The 14,845-nt window shown below is 39.1% G+C and overlaps 1 protein-coding gene across 4 annotated transcripts in view; it reads left to right on the top strand.

Moving 5' to 3' along the window:
* The window catches only part of ZNF260 (zinc finger protein 260), a 56,561-nt gene that overhangs the window by 36,460 nt on the left and 5,256 nt on the right, over positions 1–14,845 (top strand). Inside the window, exons 1-2 of one of the 4 annotated variants that reach the window (XM_042920153.1) lie at positions 2,413–2,736; positions 5,453–5,666. The exons of 1 other annotated variant lie outside the window; for it this stretch is intronic. The gene's annotated coding sequence lies outside the window, so the exon portion shown is untranslated. Of the gene's footprint in view, positions 1–2,412; positions 2,737–3,187; positions 3,455–5,123; positions 5,213–5,452; positions 5,667–14,845 lie in introns of those variants that run through there. 2 more of the 4 variants (XM_042920155.1, XM_042920154.1) reach the window with 2 other exon arrangements.

The raw sequence follows: 14,845 nt of genomic DNA, 5'->3' as shown, positions 1-14,845 counted from the left end.
GAAAAACTCACAGCTAACATCATCCTGAGTAGGGAAAAACTGAGAGCCTTTCCCCTAAGGTTACGAACAAGACAAGGTTTTCCACTCTCACCACTGTTACTCAACATTAATACTGGAGGTCCTAGCCACAGCAATCAGACAACAAGAAAAAATAAAAGGCATCCAAATCAGGAAGAAGTATAACTTTCACTATTTACAGATGACATGATACAATATATAGAATACCCAAAAACTCCACCAAAAAACTGCTAAAACTGATAAACACATTCAGTAACGTGGCAGGGTACAAAATCAATCTACAGAAATAGGCTGCACTTCTACACACCAATAATGAAGCAGCAGAAAGAGAATATAACAAACCCATTTACAATTACACCAAAAATAATAAGATACCTAGGAATAAATCTAACCAAAGAGGTGAAAGACCTGTACTCTGAAAACTTACAGTTTTATAAACACTGTTTTATAAAAGTGTTATAAACACTGATGAAACAAATTGACAAAAGAAATGGAAAGACATTCCATGCTCATGGACTAGAAGAGCAAATATTGTTGAAATGTCTATACTAGTTAAAACAATCTACACATTTAATGCAATCCCTATCAAGATACCAACTCAGGTGGGGTGCCTGAGTGACTCAGTCAGTTAAGCATCCAACTCTTGATTTTGGCTCAGGTCATGATCTCACAGTTTGCGAATTCAAGCCCCACACCAGGCTCTGTGCTGCAGCACAGAGCCTGTTTGGGATTCTCTCTCTCCCTCTCTCTGCCCCTCCCTCGCTCTCTCATGTTCTCTCAAAATAAATAAATAAACATTAAAAAAATACCAACAGTTTTTTTACAGAACTAGAACAAACAATTCTAAAGTTTGTATGGAACCACAAAAGACCCTGAATGGCCAAAGCAATCTTGAAAAGAAAAGCGAAGCTGGAGGCATCATAATTCCTGACATCAAATTCTATTACAAAGCTGCAGGAATCAAAACAGTATGGTACTGGCACAAAAACAAATACATAGATCAACAGAATAGAAAATCCAGAAATGAATCCACAACTGAATGGTCAATTAATCTTTGGAATATCCAATGGGAAAAAGACAGTCTCTTCAGCAAATGATGTTGGGAAAACTGGAAAGCAACTTGCAAAAGAATGAAGTGGACCCCTTTCATACAGCATACACAAAAATAAATTCAAAATGGATTAAAGACCTAAATGTGAGACCTGAAACCATAAAAATCCTAGGAAAGAGCACAGGCAGTAATTTCTCTGACATTTGCTGTAGCAATTTTTTTCTAGATAAGTCCCCTGAGGTAAGGGAAACAAAAGCAAAAATAAAGCATTTCAGAAATAAAGAGAAAATACCAAGGCACCTTTAACATAACTTTTCATTATCACAACCAGTATTTCCTCTTCCAATGGACAGCTCTCTCGAAGAGAATCAAGATGGGGAAGGATATAACAGACCATTCTTGGGGCCCAGATGACAAGGTCAACTGGCTCCATTTGCTCCTCCACATCAGAGCTTGCAAATCAATCTCAGGGTCAGAGAGAGGAGTCAGGGTCTTTACTGTCAAGGCTCACAGCCGTCTTGTACTCCCACACATGACTATGTGTGACACAGTCACCAACACAAATCTCCCCAAATTCATACAGTCTCACACCCACCACTAGACACAAAGTAACACCTTCAATCACAAACACAACACCTTCCGACCCTCCCCACAGTCATAATACCCACGGGAGCTCATTCACAAAGCTCTCTACCCTTGTACACAAAGTGGAATACAAGGTCACACAGTCACAACCGCATACTCACTACGGGGACACACAGTCACAGGTAACCCATATCCATACACAGTATTACACACAGTAACACAGACTCACAGTGGCATAATGAGCTAATCCTCACCGGCACACACGGTATCACACATATTCACAATCACACATACACATATCACTGGGACAGTGGCGAAATTTCACAACTGCCCCTCCTCAGCCCCTTCTGCCCGAATAGACTTAATACTCAGGTCTCCCTCCCGACGCCGGGGGCTCTGGGCTTTGTCCAACCTCGGCCTTCTCTGAAACGTGTTAGTCGCCCGGCCGAACCCCTAAGAGACCACCACAAGCTAGCGTCCAAGCACAACTCAGCTCAAAGCTGCCAGCCGCGCTGAGGGAAGGAACGGCGAACGCGGTGCCTCCTGGGGAATGTAGTTAAGCGCCACACTCGCGACGAAGATGGCGCCCGGCTCGAACCCCGCCAAAGAAATCCCCGCCCCTACCCACCCTGAGGCATGAATTGCGGCCCAGTGTTTCGGCGCTCCAGGGGTAGGTAGCCTTGCCCCTTGGCTCCTACTTGGAGTAAGCCCGGCATGCCTGAACTGAGTTTATTATAACCCAAGGCACACCACTGCCCTCTCCCAAAGGTAAAGTTAACACAGGTCGAGTATTAAACTGAGTCCTGACACTCGGTCTACTTACACTCCTCCCCTCACCAGGGAGACACTCCCACAAACTCTGGCGCAGAAAAGAAAGCGCGAAAAAGCTGACTCGAACCACCGAAACTTATGGGAAATGTAGTCCGCAGTCAGAAAAGTAGAGGACCGGCCAATACCGACAGATTCTGTCCGGTATTGAGCCGGGGCTTGACGGAGCCCAGGAGACCTCTGGGAGTGTTAAACCAGCCAAGGAGTGCGCAGGCGCAGACTTTCTGGCTCGCCATGGTCGTCTTTGTCTGCCGGTGAGTTTGGTTTCGGCTTCGCGAAGCGCAGATCTGGGCGTGGGACCTGGGTTTCTGGGCTCGGAATCTGGTCAGGGAGGCTGTAGGGGAGGATTCTTGGAGATTGCGACATGGCTAGAGAGGCTAAAGGGGAGGAATCGCCTTCTATGACGTGCATTGTTCAAAGCCTATGTGGATGGGGGCAGGGGTACTGGGGGAAACTGGGGCGGGACCGCGGCGGGGTGGGGGTGGGGGTATGACGGAGTGTATGAGATTGTTGTAGAGGTACCACTTGTGTGAGAACTCTGTGGTTCCAAGTGTGTGAGAATGGATGGCATTGTGAGCTTTATGGTTGAGTAACCTCAACCTCACTTTTCTCGTTTCTAAAATAATTAATAAAGATGCATCTTTCTGGAGCATCCGTTTTTCTGAAAGAAAGGAAAATGGCTAAGATATAGAGATAAGTACTTTTTAAAGCGATTTTTATATAAAAGCAGACTCATTGTGCAGTAGAAAACAAAATTAGTATTAACAATTTTTTAAAGTAAACATTTCCGGAAAACTTGTTTCTAGATGTCTAGACTCCCCCTCTGTATTGACTCAGTTCTTTGGAGGAACTTTGGTGAGGCCAATTTGAAAAGCCCTGGACTAAGGAAGAGCTTTAAGAGCTAGTTTCCACTAGCGTAGACAGCACAGAATTGGGAAGGATGATGTCCTGTCTTTGGTTCAGAGATGTCAGGTAACAGATTTAAGATTCTCTTGTTTCTCAGTGACATGGCAGTGACTCGTAATTTGACCAGGTTTTCCCCAGACCAAAGGTTGGCCTTTGTAAATGTAGCGAAACAAATTTTCTTCTAAAATGACGCTTCCTTCTAGTATTGTATCGCGCTTAATATATTTTTCAGTAGAATGAAAAAGAACCATGGTACAAAAATGCATATACACAAATAATAGCTTTGGTACATAGAAAAAGGTAATCAGTAATAGTTATGAAGACAGTAATTACAATAGTGACAAATCAGATAAAACACCTAGGAATAAATAAGAAATGTATAAAAATCTATATGAAGATTATTCTTTAGTGTTAATGAAAGACCCAAAATAAGGCTTGACCAAATGGAAATACATATCTTACATTTTAAAAATCTTCAAGCTATTTTGTGAAGAAAGTGTGCCTGTTTGGTGCAATATACTACTTTTTTAGTGGGTGGGAAAAAGAATGTGTATTCATAGGTGCATGAAGGAACTTTTATGTATATGAAGATTATTCTTTAGTGTTAATGAAAGACCTTTTGAAGTTTACCCAGAAAATAACGGTTGTCAGAGGAGGGAGATGCAATAGTTAGGGCAAGGGTAAGAATCACAGTTTTGCTTGCCTGTGTTGTATATTTCCATTTTTAACGGATGGAGGGATTCAGTTTCTGTGTTCAGTCCATTACTTTCCAGATGTTTATCACTGCCTCATTCTTGAATGTTTCCTTGACTTCCATTACACTACTCTCATTTGTATAATTCCAGTCAAAACCAAGGAATAACCTCCCCCTCAAAAAAAAAGCTCCATTAGTGACTTAATGTTTGTTTGTCCCTTAGCTATTAGTGTTCCTAAGTTTCTGAATTATCTTTTTTTTCTTTTCCCCCTCTAAGAACAAAATTCCACTGCTGTGGCTTCACTTGACAGGTGACTAACAAATGTCCATTCGTAGTTGAGCTCTGTCCAATTTGCTAATGGACAGCTCCACCTTGAGGCTACGCCGGAACTTCACGCTCTTTGTCCAAAATGTTAATTCTGGTATCTCCGCCTCCTATGGTTTGCCTCCATCCATTCCCCTTTGCATTACCTGTTTCATCAATTAGTAACACTGTCCAGCCAGATTTTAAGCCTCTTATATCTGAGTCAGGGAAGAGCTTCTGAGTAATTTTGACTTTTGTCATTCATTCTCCATTACATATTGGAGGCCTAGATTTTTTTTTTTTCCCCTTAATGCTTATTTATTTTGAGGGGGGTAAGTAGAGAGGCAGAGGTAGAGGGAGAGAGAATCCCAAGCAGGCTCCATGCTGTCAGCACAGAGCCCAATGTGGGGCTCCATCTCACAAACCATGAGATTATGACCCGAGGTGAGATCAAGAGTCTAACACTTGGGGCGCCTGGGTGGCGCAGTCGGTTAAGCGTCCGACTTCAGCCAGGTCACGATCTCGCGGTCCGTGAGTTCGAGCCCCGCGTCAGGCTCTGGGCTGATGGCTCGGAGCCTGGAGCCTGTTTCCGATTCTGTGTCTCCCTCTCTCTCTGCCCCTCCCCCGTTCATGCTCTGTCTCTCTCTGTCCCAAAAATAAATAAAAAACGTTGAAAAAAAAAATTAAAAAAAAAAAAAAAAAAGAGTCTAACACTTAACTGACTTAGCCACCCAGGCACCCTGACAAAAATGTTTTTATTGGGGAAAATGATATTCAAAACTGTGACTCTTTAATCAGGACAAGGCCACAAGTGACACTTGCACAGGTTGTGATTCTGTAGAACTTTAACAACTCAGTCTTGTAATTTCTCTGTATAACCTAAATTCTGAAAAATAAATAACCTAAATTCTGTTTCCCATTCCTGAAATGTGTGGAGGCTTTAAATGGCATAATGGGTTTGGCTGAGGATGCAAAGTGTAAATGCTCTTTTTCAATGTGCTCATGTGTATGTGTGTGCTCCAGCTTCTAAGCCAAAAGGTCATCATTACTTTGTTCTTTTTCATAGACCAGCTTCCTTGTGCATCCCCAGGAACTGCACTTCCTTTACCCATCAAATCCCTTAAGGATCCTTTGGTCTCAGCGTGAATTATGGGATTCTGCTTTGACCCTCAAGAGTAATGTCCAAGTCCTGTGTCACTGTTTAGAAGTTTGAAGACACCAGTTTAAACAAGAAGAGCAATGAATAACTGAGGAAGAAATGTAAAGGAGGTGCTTTCCAGGTGAGTAAGAAGGAACCCAGAAGGATGAATGGGATAAAGATTCATTGTTATTTTTTTATGATATATCTTTTTTTTTTTAATGTTTGTTTTTGAAAGAGAGAGTGTGCACATGGGGAGGGCAGAGAGAGGGAGACAGAGGATCCAGAGCAGTTCCACACGGACAGCAGAGAGCCTGATGTGAGGCTTGAACTCAAACCAGAGATCATGACCTAAGCCAAGGTCAGATGCTTAACCACCCAGGCGCCCCTCTTATAGTTACTCAACCTGCGACCTCTGAAAAAACTTTTGAGGCAAGTTTTTTTATAAGCCCATTGGAGTAACAGTTGCTGGGAATTCTTTAGATACCTAAATAACATTTCCAGATTCTCTTGCTTGATCATGCTCTTTTTTTTTCTCAGATTTTGGGGGACTGCTTGCCCCTGTAACCTCTATTCTGGATGCTAGCCTCTTTACTTCATTTGTAGTCTCAATTTTATAAATTTTCTAGCCTAAATATTGTGTTTTCCCTTTCACTAACATTTTATTTCTCCCCACTTCCATCTGAGAGTTGAATATTACCCCTTATCATTATTTCTTATTCCCTTCCTACCTACTATCATAGCACAACATTTCTCACTCTCTTGCTTTTTAACAATATAGCAGGCTGGAAATTAGTGCTGACTTCCTACTAGTTCACACTCTGTTACTCTTTAAAAATAATACTATCATCTTTAAAATCCAATACATATACTTAATAGGAAATTAAGGGGCGCCAGGGTGGTTCAGTCGGTTAAGCATCCGACTCTTGGTTTCAGCTCAGGTCATGATCTCGCAGTTTGTGAGTTCGAGCCCTACATCAGGCTCTGCACTGACAGCTCGAAGCCTGCTTAGGATTCTTTCTCTCTCTCTCTCTCTCTCTGTCTGCCCCTCCCCCACTTGCTCAATCAGTTTCTTTCAAAAATGAACAACAACAAAAAAGTTTTTTTAAGAAAATTAAAGAATGGTTCCTCAATCCTGGCCCTCAGTTCTCCATTTCTGTTCCCCAGAAGCAGCCACTATTAAATGTGCTTTCTTCTAAATGTTTTTATGAGTATACAAGGAGGCTTTAACAATGACATGATTTGACTATGACAAGAATACTGTTGTTGCTGTGTTGAGAGAAGATATATAAAGAGGCAAAGGCAAAAGTAGCAAGAATAGTGAGGAGTCTATTAAATAATACAGGGAAGACATAATGTGGCTTAGACTTTGGTGGTCCTAGTGAGAATTATGAGAAATGGCCAGATGCTGACTGTATTTTGAAGATAAAGCCAAGAGGATGTGGAAACATAATGGGTGTGTTACCTAGGAGAGAGTTGTTCAAGGGTTGAGCTCAAGCCTTGAACAACTGAGAAAATAAGGTTGTTATTTAACGAGATGAGAAGAATTTGGGAGTTGGTTTGGGAGAACAAGGGTTTGATTTGGGGCAGGGTAAATTAGATCCGTATTAGACATCTAAGTGCAGATTTTGAGTAGCAAGTGGTTATGTGAATCAGTTGAGGAAAGAGGTCCAGTCTAGTGATTAAATATTTTCAAAATATATATCAGAATGCTCAAATGTCAACCAAACTCTTAAATGTATTCTGTGAAAATGGTGACGTGTTAGAGCAGGAGTTGGCAAACTACATCCTACTATGTATTTTTGTAAGGAGTTTTACTGAAACATGGCCATGTTCAGTGCATCTAGTCCATTCATTTTCTTATTGTCTGTTACTACTTTCATGCTACGGTGTCCAAGTTGAGTAGGTATCTACAGATACATGATATTGTAAAGCATTAGACAGGACTAAAAAGTATATCAATCATGGTAAAGCTAAGAGACTATAATAAACCCCAAAATGTACTGGTTTAAGGAATATAAGAATTGATTTCCTGGTCACATAACAGTTATGTGGTGAGTAATGAAGATTTGCATGGTAGCTTTGGTCTTTGTGATCCTTTAAATGATCCAGATTTCCTCCAGGTTCTGTTGATCATTTAGTTGTGGTTGAAACGGGTCAACAGTGCATCCTAGTTCCACCCAAGTAGAGAAGGGAGAAATGATCACTGTAGGGCAAGAGGCCAGTAAACTTTCTGTAAATGTCCAGATAGTAAATACTTCAGGTTTTGTAGGTCCTAGGATCTCTGCTGCAACTACTCAAGTCAGGCATTATAGCACAAAAATAGTTTCCTTAGGATTAGAGTATTTTGACTTCTATTTTGAAAATATTTAGGTGGGGGGGCACCTGGGTGGCTGAGTCTGATAAGCAAGCAGCTTAGTTTCGAAACTAAGCTGACTCTTAGTTTCGAGTCAGGTCATGATCTCGTAGTTTGTGAGTTTGAACCCTGCATCAGGCTCTGTGCTGCCCATGCGGAACCTGCTTGGGATTCTCTCTCTCTACTGTCTCTCTGCCCCTCCCCCACTTCCGCTATCTCTGTCTCCCTCAAAATAAATAAATAAACTTTAAAAAAATATATAAGATGTGTTAATTACCAAGATGTCATTTCTGTGTTTTCTTTAGTTAGGAATATAGTGGGCTAAGTCCTGATCTGTTCTACATCATACTTTTGCAAATATAATGAATTTAAGAATTGGAAAATTTTAAATAAATGTTATTACTGTCATTTGTAAAAGTTTAGTAAATTCCACATCTTGAACCATCTACTGGGGTAATAAAATAACAAGGGTCTCTTTTTTTCTATATCTACTTTACTGTTTAGGTTTCTTGTCTTTTCTGGTCTCAGTTTTCATAGGTAATATTTGGTTTTCAAATTTGTTTGTATGGAGGTGAGCGAATAATCTCTACAGTCCTTTTCTGTCTATGGTTATTTCCAAGTAATCATTTTTTATTTTTATAATTTTGCTGTTATTCCTCTTTAGTTTTTCCCTAAGAATCAACTTGTGGATTTATTATTTCAAATTTTGTTTGTAATAATTAATTTTTCTTATCTGTACTTTTTTTTTTCTTACATTTACTTTTCCTTATTGTAATTCCTTGGTTTGAATGCTTATTTTATTGTTATTTCTTTTTATTTTTTTTAAAGCTTATTTATTTATTTTGAGAGAGCGAGCTCACGCACACAAGCAGGGGAGAAGCAGAGAGAGAGAGGGAGAGAGAGAATCCCAAGCAGGCTCTGTGCTGTCACTGCAGAGCCTGATGCAGGGCTAGATCTCAACGAACCATGGGATCATGACCCGAGTTTAAATCACCCAGGTGCCCTATGTTATTTCTTTTTAGAATAATGTAAACATATATGTTAAAACTTACCCAAGCATTTTTTTCAAATGTGTTCTATAGGCTCTGATATACATTGTTTTTGAATTTTTCTGAATGTTTTGCAATTTATTTTAATTTTATCTTTGACCAAAGTGTTTGTTCAAGCCAGTATATTTTGAAATTTACAAGTGAGGGGTGCTTGGGTGGCTCAGTCAGTTAAGCATCCGATTTCAGCTCAGGTCATGATCTCACGGTTCGTGGGTTTGAGCCCAGCATCAGGCTCTATGCTGACAGCTTGGAACCTGGAGCCTGCTTTGGATTCTGTCTCTCTCTCTCTCTGTCTGTCTCTCTCTGCCCCTGCCCTGCTTGTGCTCTGTCTCTTTATCAAAAATAAACATTAAATTTTTTTTTTTAATTTGAATTTTACAAGTGAAAATTTCCTTTTTTCTAATGTTTTTTTTTTTTAATGTTTATTTATTTTGAGAGATAGAAGTGAGAGAGAGTGCACGTGCACATGCACACAAGCAGGGAAGGGGCAGAGAGAGAGAGCTGAGAGAGAATCCCTAGCAGGCTCTGTGCTGTCAGTGCCAGAGCTTGATGTAGGGCTCAGTCTCATGAACCGGTGAGATCATGACCTGAACTGAAATCAAGAGTCAGTCACTTAACCAACTGAGCTACCCAGGCACCCTGTTTTAGATGTGTACCTTACAGAGAGTTTAGGTAGGTTTTATTATGTCAGTTGTTAAACCTTTGCGTGTGTCAAAATCATCTAGAGGGCTTGTTAAATACAGATTGCTAGGCCTTACCTGGAGGTTTTCTTGATTCAGGAAGTGTGTGTTGGAGCCTGAGAATTATCTGTATGAGCCTGTCATAGTCTTTTTCTTTTAATAGTTCTTTTTTTTCTAGTTGTATTTATTGACAGGAACAGTATGGTTAGTATTGGTTCTTTTATTTAATATTATGTGTTCTGTTTTAAATTTGACCTCATCTTTTTTATCCTTTACTATAGGATCTTTGATTTCCTTGAGTACATATGCCTTTCCTTCTGAAAATAATGGAAAGTTTGTTATATTTTATTATAATAATTATTTTGTTATATTCTCTTGGTTGCCTTTATATTCATAACTTTCTTAGTCTTCGTCTTCCATTTCTTCAGGTACTATACTTTACTCCTCACTAAGGAATGATGTATATTTTATACTTTAGTGTATTTTTAGTCTCCCTCCTCTCTTTCCCACACTGTTGATAATTGTGATTATTATTTCAGTTTTAAATAGTATCAGTTGTACCCTTCTTCCCTCCCCATTCATATATATGAAATTATTTGCATCTTCGTCTTTGATTGTGCAGTGAGCCATCTATCAAAGTCCTATCCATCATTTACCCTTGGGCTTCATTTTTATTAAAATGTCCCTTCATTATCACTTTTAGCCCAGTATCTCTAATCTTCTGTTCCCAAAGCATATTATAGTTTCCAGAGCAACTTGAATTCTAAGTATATGCTCTCTTACATTTGTATTTTTCCCTTTCATGTTTAAGACCTACATTGAAGCTCATTGAGACAAAAGCTGGTATTTTACCCTTGTTATCTGCAGTCTTGAGCACAAAGAAGATGATTAACAAATAACTGGTGATTGTTGTAGAGCTTCAGGTGTGGAAAGATTTACTTTTTCAGCTTTATTGAGGTATAATTTCCATAAAAGTCAACCCCTTTAGTATATTATTTGATAAATTTGGTAATTGTATACAGTCATAAAACCAACACCAAAACCAACATATAGAACAGATCCATCAACAGTTCTTTGTGCCCTTTTGCTGTAGAGCCATACCCCTCCCCCATCCCTGGTGATCACTAATTGGCTTTATGTTACTAGGACTTGCCATTTCTAGAATTCATATAAATGTAGTCATTCACTGCATAATCTTTAGCATTTAATTTCTTTGATTTAGTTTTACATTTTTGAGATTAATTCATGTTATGTATATGAATATTTCATTTTTTATTGCTGATTATTATTATAAGTATGGATATAATTTGTCATTGATAGACATTTAGATTATTTCCATTTTTGACTATTATGAACATTCATATACTAGGTCTTTGTGTCAACATATATGTTCATTTTTCTTGAATAAATGCCTAGAAATGGGATTGCTGCACAGAATAAGTATATATTGAACTTTATAAAATACTCAGATTATGTTCCAAAGTAGCTGTATCATTTTTCATTCCCACCTACAGTTTTTTGAAAGATAGTTGCTTCACATTCTTACACTTGGAATGGCAGTTTTTTAATTTTAGCCATTTTAATGGGTGTGTAATGTATCTCACTGGGATTTTAATATGCATTTCTGATCACTAGTTTGGATGAACGTCTAATGTACTTATTGGCCATTCATATATCTGATTTTGTGAATATCTTTTCTAGTCTCTTACCCATTTTATAAATTAGGTTACCTTTTTTTACTGAGATTTAGGAGTTCTATATATTTTGGATATGAGCCCTTCATCAGTTTCTACCAGTCTGGCTTTTCTTTTTTTTAACTGTGTTTTTGAAGGGCATTAGTTTTTTATTTTGATTAAGTCTACCATTTTTTCTTTATAAAAGAAATAGTTTTAACACTTATGTTGAGGTCTTTAATTCATTTTGAGTAAATTTTTGCCTATGGCATGCAGTAAAGGTTGAGGGTTTTTGTTTTCTAATTTTAGAAATTATAGCATTGATGTGAGTGACAGTATATTACTAGAGTCAGCTCTTACAATGATTTATAAGAAAATGAGGAGGCACGCATGCAAGTCTTGATCTCAGGTTTGTAAGTTTGAGCCCCATGTTGGTTGTAGAGATTACTTAAAAATAAAATCTTAAAAAAAAAAAAAGAAAAAGAAAATGAGGATAAAAGTTTGAGAGGGTTAGGACAGATCAGGATAACATTGAAGATTTGCAGCCAGTAGAAAACATTTATAAAAGAAAGGATTGAGAGTGAGGACAAGACAAGAGCTCTTCACAAAAGAAGAGCTTTGGTGCCAGTCATTTCAGGCATAATGATAGAAAGAAAACAAATGAAAACTGAAATTGATGGCAACGACAGTTTCTATATCTAGAAATGATAGTATCAATAATCAAAACACTGCAGTAAATCAGATTTCAAGGCAAAAATGGCTGTTTTCTGGCCTATTTTACTTTTTTTCATTAATATGTACTTTGCTGTTTAGCCATGTGAAACTTAACTGAGACTAGATAAAAAGAGTACTATCTATAGTTACTATACGATTATAGATCAATTCAGGTTAAAAGGCTCACGGGGCGCCTGGGTGGCGCAGTCGGTTAAGCGTCCGACTTCAGCCAGGTCACGATCTCGCGGTCTGTGAGTTCGAGCCCCGCGTCAGGCTCTGGGCTGATGGCTCGGAGCCTGGAGCCTGTTTCCGATTCTGTGTCTCCCTCTCTCTCTGCCCCTCCCCCGTTCATGCTCTGTCTCTCTCTGTCCCAAAAATAAATAAAAAACGTTGAAAAAAAATTAAAAAAAAAAAAAAAAAAAAAAAAAAAAAAAAAAGGCTCAGGTCTTCAAGGACATCTCTGCAGGTATAACACGTAGGGGCTTTTAAAAGTGAAATAGGATTATAGTTATGCTTGCACCATCCTTCGTCACCCACAGTTCCTCCTCCACATAGGCAACCACTTTCAACTCAATAAACTGGTGTTTATTCTCACATTTTATACATCTATTTTACCTACTTTTGATTTAACCATTTTACAATATTATCAGCTTGGGGGTGCCTGGCTGGCTTAGTTGGTAGGGCGCGCGACTCTTGATCTCGGGTTTGTAAGTTCAAGCCCCACTCTGGGTGTAGAGATTACTTAAAAATAAAATCTTTTGGGGTGCCTGGGTGGTTCAGTCAATTGTGGGTCCGACTTCGGCTCAGGTCATGATCTCCTGGTTCATGGGTTTGAGCCCTGCATCAGGCTCTGTGTTGATAGCTCAGAGCCTGGAGCCTGCTTTGGATTCTGTGTCTCCCTCTCTCTCTGCCCCTCCCCTGCTTGTGCTTTCTCTCTCTCTCAAAAATAAATAAACATTAAACTACATTTTTTTCTTTTTTAATTTCTTTTTAATTTTTTTTTAATATTTATTCATTTTTTGAGAGACAGAGAGAGACAGAGCATGTGTGGGGGAGGGGCAGAGAGAGAGGGAAACACGGACTCCAAGGCAAGCTCCAGGCTCTGAACTGATAGCACAGAGCCCAATGTGGGGCTCGAACCCATGGACCGTGAGATCATGACCTGAGCCAAAGTTGGACCCGCAACCGACTGAGCCACCCAGGTGCCCCTAAACTACATTTAAAAAAATAAAAATAAAATCTTTTGAAAATAAAATCTTTTATACATACATAATTTTATATATTATATGTATATAAATATATATATGATCAACTTGTTAACATGAAAGATGGGATTTAGAAAATTTCCTGTATTAATTTTTCTTCATATTTTCTCTGGAACTCCTTTAAGAGATCTTGAACCTCTTAGATGCCTCCACTAACCCACTAATTTTCTAATCATTATTTCTTTCTCCCTTCTTTCCATTCTTCCTTTTTTTTTTTTTTAATTATTCTGGGAGATTTCCTGGAATTTTTTCCCCTAAGCTGTTGAATTTTTTAGTTCAACATATTACTTATTTGCAAAAGCACTTCAGTATAGAACTCTGTTGATAGGGGTGCCTGGGTGGCTTAGTTGGTTAAGCATCCGACTTCAGCTCAGATCATGATATCTCAGTCCATGAGTTCGAGCCCCATGTCGGGCTCTGTGCTGGCATCTCAGAGCCTGGAGCCTGCTTCAGATGCTGTGTTTCTCTCTCTCTGCACTCCCCCATTCACACTCTGTCTCTCTTGCTCTCAAAAATAAACATGAAAAAAAAATTAAAAAAAGAAAAAGAACTCTGTTGATGTTTCTGTGTTTTCAGTGCTTCTGTGATACTAATTACAGTATTGTTTATGTGTGTGTTTCTTTTGTTCCTTTCCTTGTTTTTTCCTATTTGTTTTGATCTAGCTTTCACATTAGGGCTTTCATCATTTTTTTGTGATCTTTAGCTCTATGTTAAAATTTAACATTGAGGTACCAGAAACACTATTGTAATCTTTGTGCGTGGTTGGGGCTTGTAAAATGGTGGGCTTCACTATGCAGCATTTAGTCCGATATCTAGATGATTCTTTTAAATGACTCCAAATGTGAATATCTGTAAGTGTTTTCATGACCTTTTCATTTTTTCAGTAAAGAATCCTCCCTGGGTGCCTGGGCGGCTCAGTTGGTTGAGTGTCTGATTTGATTTCAGCTCAGGTCATGAACTCATGGTTTGTGAGTTTGAGCCCCGCATGGGGCTCCGTGCTGTCCATGTGGAGCCTGCTTGGGATTCTCTCTCTGCCCCTTGTGTGCCCTCTTTCTCCCTCTCTCTCTCAGAATAAATAAAAATAAGGAAGGAAGGAAGAAAGAAAGAAAAAAGAAACCAACCCATCTATTGTTTGACACCACCAACCACCAGCATTTCTAAAGAGCAGCAGTAGAAAGGGGTTGGAACCCTATTCTACATAGGAATTTTTACTCCCTCTTTTCAGTATCTACGTTGCCTATCATCACTAAGTTTGGAGGCTCCTGGTTATACTTTGGATAATAAATTCCTATGTCCTTCCAGTTAGGAGAATTAGGTACATAAGCTGCTGCTTTTATAATCATTTTATAAGTTCCACCTTCTACTCTTACCCAGTCACTCCAGTTATAGAGGCTTTGTGTTGACAGCTGTATCACAAATTACCTTGCTTCTAGGTAGCATCCTCTTTTGCTGGCTTTTTATTTAAGCCACTTGATTCTGCTGTTAATTTGTAGTTCTTTATTTGCTTTCCTTTCAAAATTTCCTAAATCTTTTCGTCCACCGGTGTCTTCTCAACCTCTGCAGTGTTTATGAGTATATTCCCTT

The sequence above is a fragment of the Panthera leo genome, chromosome E2 (genome assembly GCF_018350215.1).
Source record: "Panthera leo isolate Ple1 chromosome E2, P.leo_Ple1_pat1.1, whole genome shotgun sequence".
Lineage (NCBI taxonomy): Eukaryota > Metazoa > Chordata > Mammalia > Carnivora > Felidae > Panthera > Panthera leo.
Note: the sequence above shows the minus strand (reverse complement) of the source record. Positions and strands in the feature narration are given on the sequence as shown.